General features: G+C 46.6%; 1 long non-coding RNA gene across 1 annotated transcript; it reads right to left on the bottom strand.

Annotated features, from left to right (window-relative positions):
* Positions 1-398: 398 nt before the first annotated feature.
* On the bottom strand, positions 399-19,045 carry LOC125156495 (uncharacterized). Its single transcript, XR_007148628.1, has 9 exons — positions 17,692-19,045; positions 17,031-17,141; positions 16,437-16,600; positions 15,874-16,089; positions 6,727-6,927; positions 4,053-4,160; positions 3,460-3,598; positions 2,480-3,145; positions 399-2,345 (listed from the first exon to the last, which is right to left on the bottom strand). It is a non-coding gene; the product is annotated as an uncharacterized LOC125156495 (long non-coding RNA).
* Positions 19,046-19,318: the final 273 nt, after the last annotated feature.

Here is a 19,318-nt window from a genome sequence, read left to right as displayed (position 1 = left end):
CAGCATGAGGGAAACCCTCTCTGGATGGGGCTGGGAGGCATGCCTGGCTTCCCTCCAAGCCCACCTGCAGCCCTGCCATTCCTTTGTCCACCGCCCAGCTGTCAGCCCTTCCTTCATTTCCTATTGTACTCTCGACTCCTTGTTGCAAACTAGAGCTCAGACTTGGGTGGACCAATGAATTTACCTGTCCCCAAAAAGTCAGAACACCTGGTAAAAAGTCAGAACACCAGATGTCAGAACACCTGCCCTTAAAGGAGAGGGCTAGGATAGGGGAAGAACTGGAAGAATAAACCCTCAGTGACCCAGCTCTGCCAGAATAGAACATGATGTTGAATGAGTATTGTATTCATTAATTCAACATATATTTATTAAATACCTATTATGGCAAAACACTGCTGGTACATATAATAAATCGTGTCTATTACCCATTGTATATAGACAGTAGTGTATACAGCTTAATGCATCTTATAAAGTATATAGAATATAGGCATGTTATTCATCATATCCTACATAACATATAGAATGTAGACTCCATTGTCTATAATATGTAGCATCCAGTAGATAAGACGAAGTCTAGGGCATTACCTTCCAATAGTCAGTGTTCATCAAATATTTCTTCAATGAATGAATGAAAAGAGACAATATGGGGATATGGTTACGAGCACAGATTTAGAGCCCAACTCTCTGACTTTGGAGCTTGGCTCTGCCATTTACCAACCATGACCTTGGGCAAGTTACCTAACCTCTCTGTGCCTCGATTTCCTCATCTGTGAATGGGGATAATAAATTGTGTAAGTATGCACGAAGTGCCTGGAAAAGTGCCTGGCACACGGAAAGCATTCACTCAGTGTTAGCTATCCTGCACATTTGGGGCCAGAAGCGGAAATGGCATCTCTGTCCGTTAAGGAGGGAATCTCTGAAATGATGTGTTTTCACATGAGATAATGTCTCTGAATTTCTTAGCACACAGCAGAAGTTTGGTAAGTGGTATTTTTTCTTTTCCCTCCTTCCCTTTTCCTTCCTGTATGATGTTAGTAGCAACCTTCCTACAAAGTGCTTATTACTCTGACATAATTGTCGACAGAGCAACATTCTATTTTTTTCGTGGAATCTCTTCTGCTACTATATAACACCACAAATTCAAAGAATTCTTGAACCTAGAAAAAGTTAGAGATCAGCTGATCCAGTCCTTTGATTTTACCAACTGGAAATCATGGCCAGAGAGGTTTGTGGTATCACCCAAAGTCACAAAGTAAAGTGTTATCTCTGAGAGAGCTAAAGTTTCGATCAGTGCTTGGGGTCTCTGACTGCTGTCTCTGTGCTCTTTTAACATAGGGCTTGAACTCACGACCCTGAGATCAAGACCCTAAGATCAAGATCTGAACTGAGATCAAGAGTCGGATGCTTAACCAACCGAGCCACCCAGGCACCCTGTCTCTGTGCTCTTTTAATTATAACTCTTTTAGTTGGTACTAAATTTTCTCCCCAAACTTTAGGAATAAATCTAATAAATTAAATGTAAATATGTAACATGTAATAAATTATCTTAAACCATCTGTTCAGGATCTATAACTCAACTGGCATGAACTGGTCATTTTTTTTCCATCAAGTTTAAAAGCAACAACAAAAAATAATTATTTTAAAGGAGGGAGGGTTGCAACAGGGAATTGAAAGCCTTAGTTAGTCAAAGCCATCCAGAGCAATGAAGTAGATTATGCCTTTAAAAACTATTGCTGAAAAAAAAAATAATAAAAAATAAAAACTATTGCTGAGTGGTATTTGTAACGCGATGGGATTCTCAGAATAAAGTATGTGTGGCTTTAAGAGCCCTTGTGGTGGGTATCACCCTTGCCTTGTTTCTATGGAAACTGGAGCAGAGGGCTTTAGGGACCAAAGCCCTTCTACCTACAGATCTTATTTATCTGGCCAAGCATGACAGGGCTCTGCCCAAGTGTAGTGAGCTGAAGAAAGGAGACCTTGAGTGAGACAGTCACAGTCTAGGACAGAACAGAAGCTGTGCAGGACCCTAAGCCTTCAGGATCAGTCATCTGAAAGAAGAATACAGACAGATTCACTGCTTTATATGTTTTGAATTTGCCAAGTGAAAAAGTCATACAAATGAGGAACGAAAGCAGCAATAATTCTGGCCAACAGGATGCAGATTCCAGGTAAATCTCTTTAGTCCTGAATGCCAAACTTCAGCAAGGATCCCCTGAGTCCAGATTCAGCGAGCGAACCAGAGCTGTAGGCTCCCCCGTGCCCTCCATCTGGAAGATTCTAAAGTAGTTTCCACTGAGCATCCCTCCGGTTCCCCAATCTTGACTAGCTGACACATCCTCATTGACCTACAAATTGTAATTTTGTTGTAAAGGAAAAGAGCTCAAAGTTAGCACCCCAAAGCACAAAATCTAATTCCATTCTTCACAGATGGGGGGGAAAAAGTCAGCAGGTGTCATTGAACATGGGCCCATTCACTCACCTCTCACCTTTGAAGAATGCATCCCGGGGGGAGATCTGTGGTCCTGGTGTTGAGGTGATACACAGATGCCGGGTAAACACGACAACCAGAGTGAAAACAAGAAAGAGAAACTGAAATATTACAACAGCAAGAAGATAAATGAGTTTTTGACTTGGATTAAGAGGTTAGAGAGAGTGAAAGAGAAAATTTTGCACATGTGGAAAAAAGAAAATAATTAATTGCATATGTTACCACAAAACATTTATATAGACGTGTGAAACTAAACGTTGTAAATTCTCCCCCATTAATATTTAAACCAAATAATTCTCAGGAGAAGCCAGGTCAGCTCCTCGGAGTTAATTTGAAGAGATTCAGCAAATGCTTTCAATGCCTTCAGCATTCATCTCCGAGCCTGGAGGAATGTCCTGTGGGACTTTGTTACACCCCAGATGAAAACCCGGGACAAAGCAGTTGCTGGTATTTCCAAGTTTCTGATTTCATTAGACTTCCTTTCTGTGTAGCCCTAGCTCATTGATAAGATGTAATGAATAACCGATTTGTTCTCTCACCAGGGAATATGAGCCACATTCTCCAGAAAATGGCCTGGAGAGGAAAGTCTGGTGATGATGAGGTGGCTGCTGTGTGATTTTTTAAAATGGCAGAACTTCAGATTGTAGACTGTAACAGCTTGAAGAAAAGGGGACTGAATTAGAGGCGAGAAGAGATCCACAGAGGCATATTCCCACAGGACTAATTCCAAAGAGAATTCCAAAAACCCAGAGAAGGTTTTGGTAAAACATCCACATAGTACTACATATTCTTTTCCTTTTTCCTTTGAGAGAGAGAGAGAGAGAGAGAGAGAGAGGCAGAGACAGAAACAGCATGAGAGGGGGAGGAGCAGAGAGAGAGGGAGACACAGAATCCGAAGCAGGCTCCAGGCTCTGAGCTGCCAGCACAGAGCCTGATGCGGGGCTCAAACCCACCAACTGTAAGATCCTGACCTGAGTGGAAGTCAGACGCCTAATCTACTGAGCCACCCAGGCGCCCCAGCACTGCGTGTTCTTAAGGCCGTTTAGAGCCCTCCATGTCCTTTAACGTCACACTGGATGAAATAATAATGTTTCTGTAATTCCTCTTCACCTGAAACAAAGAAAGGTTGAGACATTTGCCAAAGGTTGGTCTAAATGTCAGGAAGAGGAAGATTGGAGCCTAGCTCTTAGTCCCTACACACGGAGTCTTACTTCGCTCTACAGCAAAGGAAGGGCAGAGTTGGGAGAACGAGCATTTTCTATGGGTTTGCATGGTGCCATCTACAGTGTTTACTAAGACCTGACCAAGCATCAGGTCTCCCTGATTGAAACTTCACCTTGAACCCAGGAAGATTTTGACAGCATGTGAATCTGAAAAGTAGTTTGAGAATCAGCAGGCACCTGTCAGAATATAATCGGACGAAAAGAGGACTCAACTAGATGGAATAGATTCTGCCCGATGCTGCTGGCAGAGGATGGCTAGTTCACAAGGCCAGGAGTCCAGGAGTGCAGGGTTCGGGTTTTTAGGGCAAAGCCCACGGACAAGAACAGAATGTTCTCCTCACCCCTGACTGTGGGCTGGAGCAGGGGGGCAAACTGTTTCTTGGGGCTCTTGACTGTTCTCAGCAATGTTCACGTAGCTCAGAGTAGCCCAGATAATTGAGATTCTTTCTCTGAAAGAAAAGAAGGCACGTACAGACAATTTTTTGTTTGCTGTTTGCTTAACGGCAACAGTTAATCTGGACCTCCAATCATTAAAGAAACGTGGGGTATCTTACTCAATTCCCTTTACTAAAGGTGCATTGCCTACTTAGTCAGAGTCAATAAATTTTTTTTTAATGTTTATTTATTTTTGAAGGAGAGAGAGACAGGGTGTGAGTGGAGGAGGGGAAGAGAGAGAGGGAGACACAGAATCTGAAGCAGGCTCCAGGCTCCGAGCTGTCAGCACAGAGCCCGACGCGGGGCTCAAACTCACAGACCGCAAGATCATCACCCAGGCGCCCCAGTCAGAGTCAATAAAAATGAGTCCCAGGCGGGGCGCCTGAGTAGCTCAGTCGGTTGAGCGTCCGACTTCGGCTCAGGTCATGATCTCACGGTCTGTGAGTTTGAGCCCCGCATCAGGCTCTGTGCTAACAGCCCGGAGCCTGGAGCCTGGAGCCTGTTTCAGATTCTGTGTCTCCCTCTCTCTCTCTTCCCCTCCCCTGCTCATGCTCTGTCTCTCTCTGTCTCAAAAATAAATAAAAAACATTAAAAAATTAAAAAAAAAAAAAAGAGTCCCAGGCAAGTGAAAAATTACAAATTAATTTTCATGTTTATTCTATTGTTCCTTAGGGTGGGGCAGGCTGTTAACTGTACTTGTGTATAAAGTTAGACCCCAGCACAGCAAAGCTCTGGGAAACAGATGGTGACTTTTATTCATCCTTTCCCAGAGGAGAGCAAAAAGGACCACAGTCAGTTACACTGTCGATGCCACTTTGGTTGTCGCTGTTGTGACTGATGCCTTCATCAGATGAGGGGTAGATATAAGAGAGGGGTGAGACGCAGGGTAGTCAGGCCATCTCCCAATCCTGTCCCCGGAAAATTAACGTGAAAAGGAGGTTTGGTTTACCTTCTGCTTAGTCTTCAGTCAGCAGAAAAGTAATTGCCTTATCCTAACTGAAAAACGTGGCTTCCTGATTATAGTAAAGAGAGGAAAGGGAAAAAAAGAGCAGGGCAGACACAGGCCTTTCATTGGTAAGAACCGGGCGAAAATGTTGCCTCGTGAGAGAGCCGGCAGCTCAGAAGCTGGTGGAAAAGGAGCTGAGGCAGCCCGTGGGGCATTTTGGAGACAGAAGTTGTCCGTATGCATGAAGCTCCCAATACACCACCCATTCGAGGGGGGTGATCTGACTCTGCCTGAATTCGAGGGTCACGAAATCAAGGATTTAGAATGTTCGTCGCATTCCCCGCCCCCTCCAAAAAAACCTGTGTTCAAATTCAGACTCCGATGCTTACTCATTGTGAGACCAGAGGCACTGTTGGAAGTAAACACAGTACCTGCTTCATAGGGTTGTCAAGAAGAGGGGACAGTGCATGGAAGGTTCTGAACACAAGTCTTAACAATAGAGGCTAGTGTTCAACAGAGGCTAGCTATTGTTTCAAGCTTTAAAAATGTTTATTCTTGGGGCACCTGGGTGGCTCGGTGGATTGAGCGTCCAACTGCGGCTCAGGTCATGATCTCAGGGTTCGTGAGTTCGAGTCCCGGCCTCTGTCAACACAGAGCCCACTTCAGATCCTCTGTCTCCCACCACACCCCCCGAAACCGATCCTCTCCCACTCACGCTCTCTCAAAAATAAAAATAAACATTTACAAAATAAAAAAAATAGAAATGATTTATTCTTGTTATTGTTATTCCTTGACTGACTGGGACAGCCGGGACTTCTTTCTATCCTGCTTTTTTTTTTTTTAATTTTTTTTTAACGTTTATTTATTTTTGAGAGACAGAGGGAGAGAGCACAAACAAGGGAAAAGCAGAGAAAGAAAGAGACACAGAATCGGAAGCAGGCTCCAGGCTCCAAGCTGTCCACACAGAGCCCAACACGGGGCTTGAACTCACAAACTGTGAGATCATGACCTGAGCTGAAGTTGGACACTCATCTGACTGAGCCACCTAGGCGCCCCATCTTTCTACCCTGCTTTTGACATTGCTGGGCTGACTTTACATGTTCTCCTACCATATCCTTAAAGCCCTGGAATCCTCAGAGCAAGGCAGAGTGAGAACAAGCTATGTTAACCCTAATGGGGCTCCAAAAGTGTGGAGGCCCCTCTCCCTTTGGGTCTCCACCTCTGGCCAGAGAGACTGAGCTCACAGGCAGGACGAGCTTTCTGCAAAGGTGCAGCTGACCTTTCCATGGTCCAGAGACGACCATGGAAACCACTGGGGACTCTGGAGGGTGGCCATCCCTGCAAGACGCCCTTTCTGATAAACAGGGGATCAGATGGACCTTCGGTGCACACAGACAGGCCTCCCAAACTGGAACAGGTCCACTCGGGGGCCGGGGAGGGGGGGGCGCGGGGGAGGCAGCGGTCCTCCACCCAGCTCCTATGACTAATTGTAGCTAACTTTATGGAGCTCTTTTATGCCCTAGCCTCTGTGTAATAAGCACTTTGCATATGGATTAGCTCATTTAGTCCTCAGCAGCATGAGGAGGTAGGTGCTATTAAAAGCCCCATTTTCATAATGAGACACTAAGACTTACAGAGGTTAAGCGACTCGTCCGATGTCAACCGTGACACCAAAGCCAAGATTTCAATGCAGGTTCACGTGACACCAAAGTGCACACATTGGTCACGTTGCCGGTCTTCCGTTTGAGAGCTGTTCACATGGGGCCAGGCAAGCATCTAGGGAGGGGTCTTCTCCGAGGGCAACCCCATTGTGGAAAAGCTACACTGTGTTCCTACTATTCACAAGGGGAAAAGGGAAGATTAAGGGCCTGGAGAAATGTTCCAGGTCCACGCCGTGTGTATGCTGTCAGTAATCCTATTCGGAATTGAGAAAAATAGAGGTTACTGGAAATAGGGTGAAAAATCACTCCATCCACACTTTAGAACTCCCTCATAAATAGTCATGTGACCAAATCCAGGAACAAGCCATGAATATAAGAACAATGATTTGATTTTTATGTTTATTATCTACATTGCATAGGGTGTTACCCCGGCAGCACTGGGAGGAAACGAGCTAGTAAAAATTATGTGTGGGCCGGTGGAATGTTTTGATTATCCGCATTGTTGACTTTACCTCCTGACAGATTCTTTCATTAGGTTGAATTAACTGATGCGCCTTTCAAGTTCTCAGCTAACAGCAAGCAACGCACTGAGGAATCTCGGAATTGCTGCCACCACAGGCCAGAGAGCAGGCAGTTTGATTCTTATCAAAGCATCTCAAATAAGAATAGCATTAGGACTGTGGGGGGGGGAAGAAAAGAGGACAAACCCCACCTTACTGGATAAGCCTTATACAGAAAGAACAGTGAATCTCTTTTGGGTCCTCAAAAATGTATGGGGACATTTTAGGGGGACAAGGTGTGGGGGGTGATTAGAGAACGAAAGAAAAGTCAGTGGTCATGGTGAGGAACGAGTTAAGGCTAAATATCTAAACCTCTCTGGTCAAAGCTCCGGGGAGCTCTACTTGCCTCGGAGACTGAGAAACCTCCTGGGAAGAAGATTTGGGGAAATCAAGCTTGCTCAAAAAGCAAGGTCTGAGCGGTCAGAAAGAAAGAAGGTTCTTAGTGCAGCCTCATGGCGGTTATTCAGTTCACCGCCTGCCCTGCTGATGCCCCTGGTCCTCCAAACCCTCCCCCTCTATGAACCTGTTGGACCCAAAGCCTGTAGAAAGGAGGAGGCTGTAAGCAAAACTAGAAAATACTCCCACTCAGAGCTGTTTGTGGTGCTTGCCAGAGGTTGGGGTGGAGAGTAGGCGAAACGAGTGAAGATGGTCAAAAGGTATAACTTGCAGTTAGAATATAAATAAGTCCTGGGGGTGTCAGGGACAGCATGGTGACTACAGGTAACGACACTGTATTGCATATTTGGACATTGCTAAGAGAGTAGATGGATGTGAAGTGGACTTATTGTGGTGAGCATTTCACGATGCGTACAATTACAGAATCACTGTGCTGTCCATCTGAAGCTGATGTGATATTACGTGTCAGTTATACCTCAATAAATAAGATTAAAAAATTTTTAAAGCTGTCCGATATTAGGGCATAGATGTCACCGCTTTGGCACTGCCCTCAGCAATGAAACATATAGAAAAATAGGAGAGATATGTGCTCTGCCATGCCTATCAGGAGACTGCAGCACCCAGAAGAGACGTGGAGACCCCCAGGGAGATGACAAGGGCGCCCAGTAGAAAAGCCAGACATCTGGTGGAGACATGGTAACAAGCGGGACTTTGTTATAAGAGCAACACAAAGTATTTTTCTCAGAAGAGACACTAATCTGCTTTTTGGGTTTTTTTTTTTTTTAAAGAGCACTTGTGTAGAGAACTGACTTGAGGGAGCCAAGAGAAAAAGTAGGGAGACCAGTTTTGAGCCTGTTGCAATGATCAAGGCAAGAGACAGATGACAGCAGCTTACAGACAAAGGAAGGTGGCAGGGAGGATGAGGAAAAACGGATAGACTGGAGGCACATTACAGAGGCAGAGTCAGGAAGGCTGGCTGATGTTTTGGGTGTCAAGGGTAAGGAAGAGGGAGAAAACAAGAATGACTCTGATTTCTGCTTGCTTAGCAGGGTGGGTAAGGAAGACTTGCTGAGAAATTAATTTAGAGGAAAAAAATCAGGAGTTCTGTTTTAGACACTTGGAAGTTAAGCATGTCTGGGAGTTAAGAGAAGACAGAACATCAAAGGAAGGTCAGTGCTGCAGCCACGAACAAAAGTGTGGGATTCCGCAAGGAGAGAGAAGTGAGTGCAGAGGGAGAGGGGAAGGGGTGGCCTGGGATCCACCGTGAAGAAACCACTCTTCAGAGGACAGGTAAAGGAAAATGAACTTGAGAAGAGGACGGAGAAGGGGAAATCAGAGAAGTGGGAGGTGGCATCCCAGAAGCCAAGAGAAGAGGACCAGCCAAGAGAGCAGTCAGTTTTGACAAAAGCTGCTGAGAAGTTGTGCAGGTCAAGGATGAAGAACATTGCGTTGGGTTTCGGAACATGGAGTCAATGGTGACCTTGGTGAGAGAGATGTCAGTGGAGGCGGAGCCAGAGTGGGTGGGTTAATGAGCAAGTGAACATGCTCATTCAACCTTACTGCCTCTTGAAACGCCACAAAAACAACAATAATGTGATCGTCTTTACCATAAACCCAAAAGGATGGTGAGAAGGGACGAACACACAACAACCACAATGTTTTGCAAGCTAAAAATCACACAGATGAGCTGTAACTGATTAAGCAGACTGAAGGAAGCCAGATCCTGAGTCAGTAGTGAGGAAGCCTCAAACTAACACAATTTACATTTTCAAAGTCTCAGGGAATGGTGGCACCAGGAAACTTTAAAAGTAGAGGTGAGGTCAGAGGACTGGGAATTGGCATTTGAGCAATGGAAACTGGTTGAAAGCAGTCTGAAAAGTAATCATACTTGCAACCACCTCCCCCCCCCCCCCCCAACCACGTCCTGAATGGTCTTTTTTACTGCTCTCCCCAGGCCTGGCAGAAGACAGGTTCGTTCATTCTCTGGAAAGATATGACCATGAGTCTCCAGACTGGGGTACCAAGCAGGAAGATTAAGAGCCTGTATGCTTTTGTGTGCTGAGACTCCTCAAGACTCCTCCCCTCCTCACCTTCCAGAACTCAGACAGGGAAGATTCTCTTGGGAAACTGCCCAGCCCAGAGGCAAGATACCTGCATCAGGGTTACCCAAGGAAATAGCCAGGGCAGACTGCCCTCCTCTGAAGCTCACAGTTGACAAGCTCCATTCATGTGAACAAAGCTTCAAATCAGCTTTTTTGCCCCCACTACCAAGCATAAGCAGGCAGCTATTAAAAGATATCTGAAGAAAGCCACTTGGAGAAAATAAAGACTATACAAGAGGAAGAAAACTTCCAGAAAATGATATATTTAGTATCCTCACAGCTTTTAGCTTTTAGAAGAGATAGTGCAACCAGGAAAGAAGAACAGATTGCAAGTAAAAATAGGACCCTCAGAGAACAAACAACAACCTAAAGACCTTGGAAATTAAATTTATGAAGGCAGAAATGAAAGCCTCAGTAGAAGGGCTACAAAAATAAAACTTTGGCCAAAAAAAAAAAAAAAAAACAAACACAGAAAAACCAAAAACAAAAACAAAAAAACAATAAAATGGAGTATAGGAAAAAAAATATGGAAATTAGAGGATCTGTCTAGGAGTTCCAGTACCCAAATAATAGGAGTGCCAGAAAGAGATAAGAAAACACAGAGGGGAGGAAATCGTCAATGAAATAATTTAAGAAAATTTTCTAGAGTTGAACTGTCAAAATGGATGAAGGTAAACCTACCCCCAAGCACATCATTGTAAATTTTCAGAACACCAGGGACAAAGAGGGGAGACTGCAGGCTTCCCTAGAGAAAATAGATGACATTCAGAGGATTAAGAATCAGAATGTATTGGGGCACCTGGGTGGCTCAGTCAGTTGAGCGCCTGGCTCTTGATTTTGAGTCAGGTCACGGTCTCACAGCTCATGGAATCAAGCCCTGCATTGGGCTCTACACTAACAGTATGGAGCCTGCTTGGGATTCTCCCTCTCTCTCTGCCTCTCCCTCACTTGTGCTTGCTCTCTCTCTCAAAATAAATACATAGACATAAAAAAAAAAAAAAAGAATGTCTTTGGACTCTTCAATCATAACACTGGAGGCTAGATCACAAGGCAATGTTGCTTTCAAAATTCTGAAGGAGTTATTTTCAACCTAGATTCTTTTTATACCTAGCCCAACCATCTATTAAGTAAAAGCTTAGAAGACAGACAGTTTCACTTGCAAGGTCCCCCCTAATTTACCACCCATCCACTCTTCTCAAGAAGTGACTGAAAGATATGTCCCACAAAAATAGGAAAGGAGAAGAGTTTGGACTTGGGATCGAAGAAAAAGATGAAGAGAATCCCAGGCTGATAGTGAAGGAACCTCCTAAGAGACAGTGCCACCTACAACAGCTCAGGAAGACAGACTGGAGACGATCTACATGAGGAAGGTGGTCAGAAGGCTGTGGAAGAGATTTCCTCAAGAGGATAAACAAATTTGATAGCTGAATCTAAACATTTTGAGAGGAGAGCTAAATAGTGACAGCCTTTAGTGGAACTGGTGGTGAGTACATGGAAAACTAAGTAAATGAAAAAAGGCATTCCCAGGAAAATTAAAGGGTGTATAAAAAAGAAAAAGTCATCTAGATTTGTGACATGCCTCAGCTCTCAATATCATAATAAAAGAAACACTGATTTTTTAACGAAGCAAAACTATAACGTCACCATGCCCTCACCCTGATGTAAGTGTATATGTGAGTGCTGCAGGGAAGAGGAAGGAATGATGCAAAAAATGAGAGTCATATCTTCACTCTCTCTAAGGGAAGTAGATAAAAGTGCCTAAAATTGCGGGATCAAGAAGTAGCAAGATACTAGCATTTTATTTAAAAAACAGAGAGTTAAATGCCAAAAAGAAAATCAGCAGGGCCCCTGGGTGGCTCCGCTGATTTAGTGTCTGACTCTGATTTCAGCTCACGTCATGATCTCAGGTTCATGGGACTGAGCCCTGCATTGGGCTCCACAACAACAGCATGGCGTCTGCTTGGGATTCTCTCCGTCTCTGCCCCTCCCTCAGTTGTGCTTGCTCTCTCTCCATCTCTCTCTCTCAAAATAAATAAATGAACTTGAAAGAAAGAAAGAAAGAGAGAAAGAAAGAAAGAAAGAAAGAAAGAAAGAAAGAAAGAAAGAAAGAATCAGCAAAAGGAGTTATAAGTAGCTGTCTTTGATGCGGGAAGCAGACCAGGGGACTATTTTTCATCATAAGCCTTATGGAACTGCTTGATTCTTTAAAATTTTTTTTTCAACATTTTTTATTTTATTTTTGGGACAGAGAGAGACAGAGCATGAACGGGGGAGGGGCAGAGAGAGAGGGAGACACAGAATCGGAAACAGGCTCCAGGCTCTGAGCCATCAGCCCAGAGCCCGACGCGGGGCTCGAACTCACAGACCGCGAGATCGTGACCTGGCTGAAGTCGGACGCTTAACCGACTGCGCCACCCAGGCACCCCGTTTGATTCTTTAAAAAAACCTGTGTGGACCATCCCACCAAAAACAGAAAACAAAGAGAAATGAAGGTAAACAGAAAGTGCAGAAGTGATGGTGGCATGTGTAGACAAGTGTTTTGAGATATTTGGTTCTAAAGGGGAACAGAAAAGTGAGGTAGCTTGGGTCAAGGGTGGGTTTTTTAAAGATGGGACAGGGAGCACATTTGGCATGAGACTTGTCTACCAAGAGAGAGACTGGTGGTGCAGCAGAGGGAGGATTCCAGAAGGAGTGAAGTCCCTGGGGAGATCAGAGGGATGGGATCCAAAGCCCACAGGGTGGGGACAGGTGTTGATATGGGAGGAACACCTCCTTCCCTGGAATAAGAGGGAACAAAAAGATAGACGCAGACACAAATAACATTGCAGAATTTGTTGCGACCCTGCCTCTTGCCTGGTCAGGCCTCAACAAGATACCCAGAGTGGAACCCAATGCAAGACACTGGCAGTTATCCGAGGAGTAACACACACAGCATCTCCAGGCGTGTTCCTGGTTCTTTCAACCCTCCCACGGTGTGGGATGCCAAACTGCCTCTGCTCGATGAGTAATTCTCCCACAATGGATGTATTAACCTTTCATCTCACAGGAATAAGCACGTCTACCTTTGAAAATAAAGATGTCCACTGGTAAGGTGCTGGATTCAATTTTCCGGGGCGGGGGGTGGGGGGGCTGGGGAAACCCTCCTGCTGCAAAACGACTACATCCCAGATAAAAGCATACTTACTGATGCAACACTGGGCTTGTAGGAAATCAGGGAAATTGCTGAGGGACCCCTTCCCCGCAAAAAAAAAGGAGCAAACCATAAGTGGAACTTAGAGCTGCAAGCAGGGATCAGGCAGGAGAACAGAACTGTCCCCGGAGCAAATGGTGGCAGCTGAGGCGCAATGCAGATACCCTTGAGCCAGCAGCCTGGAGGGGGAGCCGAACCTTGGACTCTTCCATTAGGCCACAACTGTGGAAGAGGTCTGAGTGGTTCCAAGTTAGCAGCGCTCAGCAGAAACAGAAGCAAATCCTTCCAGAAGAGAGCACCCCCGCCCCCGCCCTGTTTAAACCTGGAAGATTCCCACAGATGAAGATCTAACAAATGTGAGCGCGCGCACGTGCGCGCGCGCACACACACACACACACACACACACACACACACACACGCAGAGATTGGCAGGCCAAGGAGGGGCAACAATGAGCATGAGTGACAGTCAGCAGGCACATCTTCATGAAAAGACAGGAAAAGGAGATTAAAACAAACAACAACAACAACAAAAACAACAAAACCCTGTCTTGCTTACCCACATTTGGCCTTCGGAACGCATACCACAATCGGCTGAGTTCTTACTACAATGCACATTCCTGGGCCCCATTCCAGGCTCACGGAGCTTCTGGCACTTGAGCCTGGGAATCTGCATTAACCCTCACTCCCCACAGAAAGAAAACCAGACACGCAGACCTGGCTTTCCTTTCCACAATCACATGCCTACAGCTTTTATTGTTCACTCATTCATCAAGAAATGATCACAGCAGGCCCATCCATTCAAAAACCTAAAGGGAAACTTAAGAAAATAGCTAAACAAAAGAGCACCCCCTAGTGCCAGCACAGGGACCAAGTTGGCCTGGATGCTGTTTCTCTCCTGTTAGAAGCAGCAGGGACCTCGTCTATCCAGCCCCTGAGCCCTTGGAGCCGTCACTGTGCTGGAATCCTGGTCACATGTCCATGACTGTAGTGCATACGATACTGTGATTGAAGACGATGGGAATTGGGGACCATAATAACCACCAATGTCATAGCTTAACGTAGACTGTGTTCACCAGGCATTTAGAAGTGCTTAGAAGATCCACAGTGGGCTGTCAGGAGACTACAGGAGGGACTGGGAGAACTCACTGCAAAGGAAGATAGGCATAGGCTGGGTCCAAATAATGCGCTCATTTCAAATAGAGGACTAATTTTGAGTACAACAGAAGCTGATTCTAATTTACTTGGCCCAACCCGCAAGGCCCTTATCCTGGGGAAAGTATTGGACAAAAACGAACCAAGAAAAAGGACAAAAAATGCAAACAAAACATAACACTGCCTTGAAATCGTGTATCTTAAGGAGCAGGGGGCAAGCTAAGGGGAAATGTTAAGTGCCTTGTGAGGAAATTGGCAATGACAACAATAGCCAATCAAAGTTGAATGGCTACTATGGGCCAAGAAGGGTAGAGTATTATGACAGTCCTATCAGGCAGGCGTTACTGTTATTATTTTACGGATAAGAAAGCCGAGTTCAGACAGGTTGAGCCACTCGTTCGCTAATGCACAGCAATATATCGTGGAGCCAAAGTTGAACGCAGGACTGCTCAACCTCACAAGCCACAGTTCTGAGCTTTTTTTTTTTTCTGATTGGACTGTTTAAGCAGGTGATTAAATTTCAGTGTTCTCGATTTAGAAAAGTCACTGCAGGATGTTCAGTGAAAATTCCTTCCCTCACCACCGCCACCCGGCTCCGTTCCTCACGGACAGCTAGTGCCGTTAGATTATGTGTGATATTCCAGAGATATTTTAGTCTTTGATCTGCTGCACAAGTGACAGCAGATTACACACACTGTTCTGAACCTCACACTTTTTTGCAGAGGAAAATGTCCTGTGGAGCAAGCACCCCGTATCAGTACCTAACGGGCCTCCTTGTGCTATTTTCCAGCTGTAGGATCTCACTGTGGTGTGGATGCCAAGGTCCTGTTTACCAGTCCCTGGTCAGTAGACTTAACAGGTGTTTCCATTTTCCAAATAGAGTAGCTGATGCACTTTACTCTGAGCAAACTCCACTCCCTCTGGAGGGACCTTGAGATCCTCCCATGGCAATCAGGCTCCTCTAAGCTGAGAGACACAGCAATACTTCGGGTTGCCCTAACCAGTGGGAGTTTACAGGGAAGGCCGGAAAGAAGGGGAACTGAACACAGCTGGAGAACAGCAGGAGGCAGAACAGCTTCTCCCAGGCACCGGGCACCTCTGCCCCTGGCAGGGATGAGGTGTGCCATCAGCTACCCTCACTCTGCTCCCAAGCCTCCCTCTCCCATCTTGTGCCCCGGAGTCCAAACTTCGGCACAGGAGAGGGGCAGGGTCTCCGGCACGTGGATGCCTGAGGAGGCTTGGGGAGCTGTTGGCCCGTCAGATACCCTGGGAGCACATTCCACCCCTAGTCCCACCAGGTGTAGAAAAGGTAGTGGGGTCAAGTGGGTGAAAATGGGAGAGCCTGTGCATAAAGGGCCATGTCCCCAGAAAAGGCTTGGAGTTCCTTGCTCAGAGCAAAACAGACTCTCTGCCGGTACCTCGGGCCCAGCGATTTCAGAACCACCGGGGAGGAATTTAAGTGAGCTGAACCAATTTAAGTGAGTGAGCCAAGCAAGTGAGGCCGGAGTCAGAGGCTCTCTTAATGTTACCTGGTTTTTAAAACCAGGCTGTTTCAGTCTGGGGGGAAAAATGATCCCAGGCAACCATTGGTGAGGCTTTCTAGCTTAAAAAACAAGCTCACGTACCTTAGTTCACCACAGTCTCCTGAAGCGCCTATTATCAGTAGCGTTCCCATTTTATGCATGAGGAAAACCGAGGCTCGAGAGGTTGTATGAGTTACCTGGGATCACACAGCCAGTCGGCAATGGAGCTGAGACTCAAATCCAGGTCCTGTGACTCCACTTGGTGCTTCCTTGTGATTCCTCACGTCGCTACAGTAGCCCCTCGCTTATGAGTGGGGCCCACGCTGCAAGACCCCCAATGCCACCTGAAACCACGGATAGTGCCGACCCCTACATACACCGCGTTGTTTCCTAGACGGACATACCTATGTGACCTGTAAATGAAGCACAGTAAGAGATTAACAACAATAGTAAAATAGAGCAATTATAACAATACGCTGTAATAGGGGCGCCTGGGTGGCTCAGTCGGTTAAGCGACCGACTTCGGCTCAGGTCATGATCTCGCGGTCCGTGAGTTCGAGCCCCGCGTCGGGCTCTGTGCTAACTGCTCAGAGCCTGGAGCCTGTTTCAGATTCTGTGTCTCCCTCTCTCTGACCCTCCCCCGTTCATGCTCTGTCTCTCTCTGTCTCAAAAATAAATAAACGTTAAAAAAAAAATTAAAAATAAAAAACAATACGCTGTAATAAAAGTCACGGTATTCCTCCCTCTCAGAATATCTTACCGTACGTACGCTTCTTGTGGTGACGGGAGATGATAAAACGCGCGCGTGACCAGATGAAGGCACGGGAATGACATAACCGTTGTGATGCCGCCTGAGGCTACCATTGACCTTGTGTTGATGCGTGAGGAGGGTGGTCTGTAGCTGGACACGGCGGGCTGCGGGAACTGAAACCACGGATAAGGGGGGCTCCTGTACTTGAGTTTCTGCCATTCCCCAATGGCGGTGCTCCCAGCTCTCTCTGGGAGGCCCCCCGCTCCCCTCCCTCTCTGTGCTCGGGCGGGTTGTTCTCATTCACTGCCTTGCCTTAGTCTCATTCCGAAAGGTCGATGGCCCCCGGTTTCTCTGCCCAGCCCAGGCCTTCCTCCCGAGTTCCATGCTCGTCTATCTACTATCCTACCGGACGCCCCCACGTAGCCGCCCAAGTCACCTCAAGGTCTTTCTCCCTAAACCGCGTCCCCTCTTCCTCTGTGCTTTCTCAGTAGCAGTAGCTTCCCTTGCTCAAGCACACCATGTGCCATCGTATGTTGGCAAGACAGGGGTACCGTCATCCCATTCTACAGATGAAGAAGACAAGGCACAGAGATGCTAACTTACTGGCACAGGGCCGTAGTTCTAAGTCGTTGACAGCCGGGATTCAAACTGAGCTCTGTGGCGCATTGCTCCCACATTAGGCTGTCCGGGAACTGCAGGCCACGGTTGTCCATCCTGTTGAACGAATGAACCAGAAGTCGTGGGGCGCCCTCTTACTCGTGCTTCCCTCTCCCTCACCCCGTCCCTGCCCCACAGCTGCTCCAGAGCCAAATCAGTCCATTCTGCCTCCTGAGGGTCTCTGAGGTCGTGCCTTCTCTCCATTCCCATCACCACTCACTCAGTTCAGCCCCTAAATGACGGCTTCCCCCGATACTGAAAAAGCCTCCTAACTAGTTTCTCTGTCTCCGGCATCAGCCCCCACTTCAGATCCTCTCTCTCTGGGAATGAGCCTTCTAAAATATACCCGAGCGGGGAGGGGGGCTGGGGGGGGGCTCAGTCAGGTAAGCGTCCGACTCTTGGTCCCGGCTCAGGTCATGATCTCACGGTTCGGCTATACACCGAGTGTGGAGCCTGCTTGGGATTCTCTCTCTCCCTCTCTCTGCCCTTCCCTCGTGCTCTCTCTCTCTCTCTCTCTCTCCCCCTCTCACTCTCTCTAAATAAATAAATAAATAAATAAATAAATAAATAAATAAATAAATGAAATCAAAGTAAAAATGAAATCTACCTGATCATCACATGCCACTGGTTAAGGGTCTCCGAAGGCTTCCTACTACCTTGAGGATGAAATCTCAAGTCCCCGAGACTGCCACTGCCTGTCCCTCCGTGCCACCTCTTGCTGGGTCTCTGCAACAGCCCGTAGCATAATGAATAAAAAATAGGCTCAGCTCTTGGAGGTTTCCACGAATGGAGCCAATAAGTATCCTCTGTCCATGGCACATGCTGCTAAGCCAGGTCGTCTCTACTGCAGTCCAGTGACACAGAATAAAGCCTGGGTGAGAGGCGTTCAGATGCGACACAGAGAAAGACTGCATTGTGCACGAACTACTGACAAGTGTCCAGTAATCTAACACGCTGTCGTTTACCCACTCGGTCACATTCATATTGTCTTCGGCACAATGTAGTTTGGTTTTACAACCGGGTCACCAATTACACCCAGGATGGCAGGATGTGTTGCTGAATGATTTATCGCTCCACACCTCATAGAAAAGTGCACTTTATACATTTTCCAAAACTATTCAACGCAGAGAGCGTAATTTGTGCTCAGCAGAAGAAGGATCTGGCTGTTTGATGCTCATTAGCATATTAAAGCCCCAGAGAAATCCAGCAATGCAGAAAGTAGAGCGATGTTGTTCAGTTTTCTCTCTGCACGTCTATCTAGTAACATCTTCTAGAAACGTTTCCTGTCCACAGATGTTTGGGGAAGCACTGTAATCCAGGGCAGAGTCTCTAAAGCCTTCTGGAATTTCACCTACTCTGAAAGCGGGATGTAATTGCAGATTGCCACTCTGCCTTGAACAGCTTGGGTGGATTCCCACCGGTGTTTCAAGATTCAGTTCAGGTACCACTTTTTCCCAGAAGCCATCGCTCTCTCTCGTTTTCACACACATACACACACACACACACACACACACACACACGTTTGTGACATGTAAATTGTACATAATCCCATAACACCCCTCTCTCACATTTTCTATTGTTTTAAATTATTTTATTTTGAGAGAGAAAGAGACAGCACGAGTGGGAGAGGGGCAGAGAAAGAGAGAGAGAGAATCCCAAGCAGGCTCCACACTGTCAGCACGGAGCCCGATGCGGGGCTCAAACTCAAGAAACCGTGAGATCAAGACCTGAGCCGAAACCGAGAGTCAGACGTTTAACCGACTGAGCCACCCAGATGCCCCTTCTATTGGTTTTTCTGGAAAATCCAGCTTGGACTGACTACAGCGGAGATAGAATTACAGGCTCTGGCACTGGAAGCTTGCTGCTAGAGCAGCTCCTGCCTTACTCCCTCCCAGGTTCAAGTTCACTGGAGGGCAGCACCTGCCTCTTCAGCAGGCCCATCCCATTGGCCACATGTCTGATCACTGCAGGAATGTGGCCTAGACCATGGGGGCCACCTCGGAAGTTGGGAGGAGAAAAGCTCTCAGGTACCCCCCCCCCACCCCCCACCCTGCCCCGATCACATAGGGCCCACTGCTGGGGCCTTACCTCCCTCTACCCAGCCCTCCCAGGGTCAGTGTGTGGCTGATTCTCTGGACCCAGCGTGACATGGGCCAACTTTTCCTTCCTCATCTCACTGTTGCTTCTGGTTTTCTAACTAAGTGTTTGAATGCTGTGAAAGTGAATTAAGTCCT

This window comes from Prionailurus viverrinus, chromosome F2 (genome assembly GCF_022837055.1).
Source record: "Prionailurus viverrinus isolate Anna chromosome F2, UM_Priviv_1.0, whole genome shotgun sequence".
NCBI lineage: Eukaryota > Metazoa > Chordata > Mammalia > Carnivora > Felidae > Prionailurus > Prionailurus viverrinus.
The sequence above is the reverse complement of the archived record's forward strand: the minus strand, read 5'-3'. Positions and strand labels throughout refer to the sequence as shown.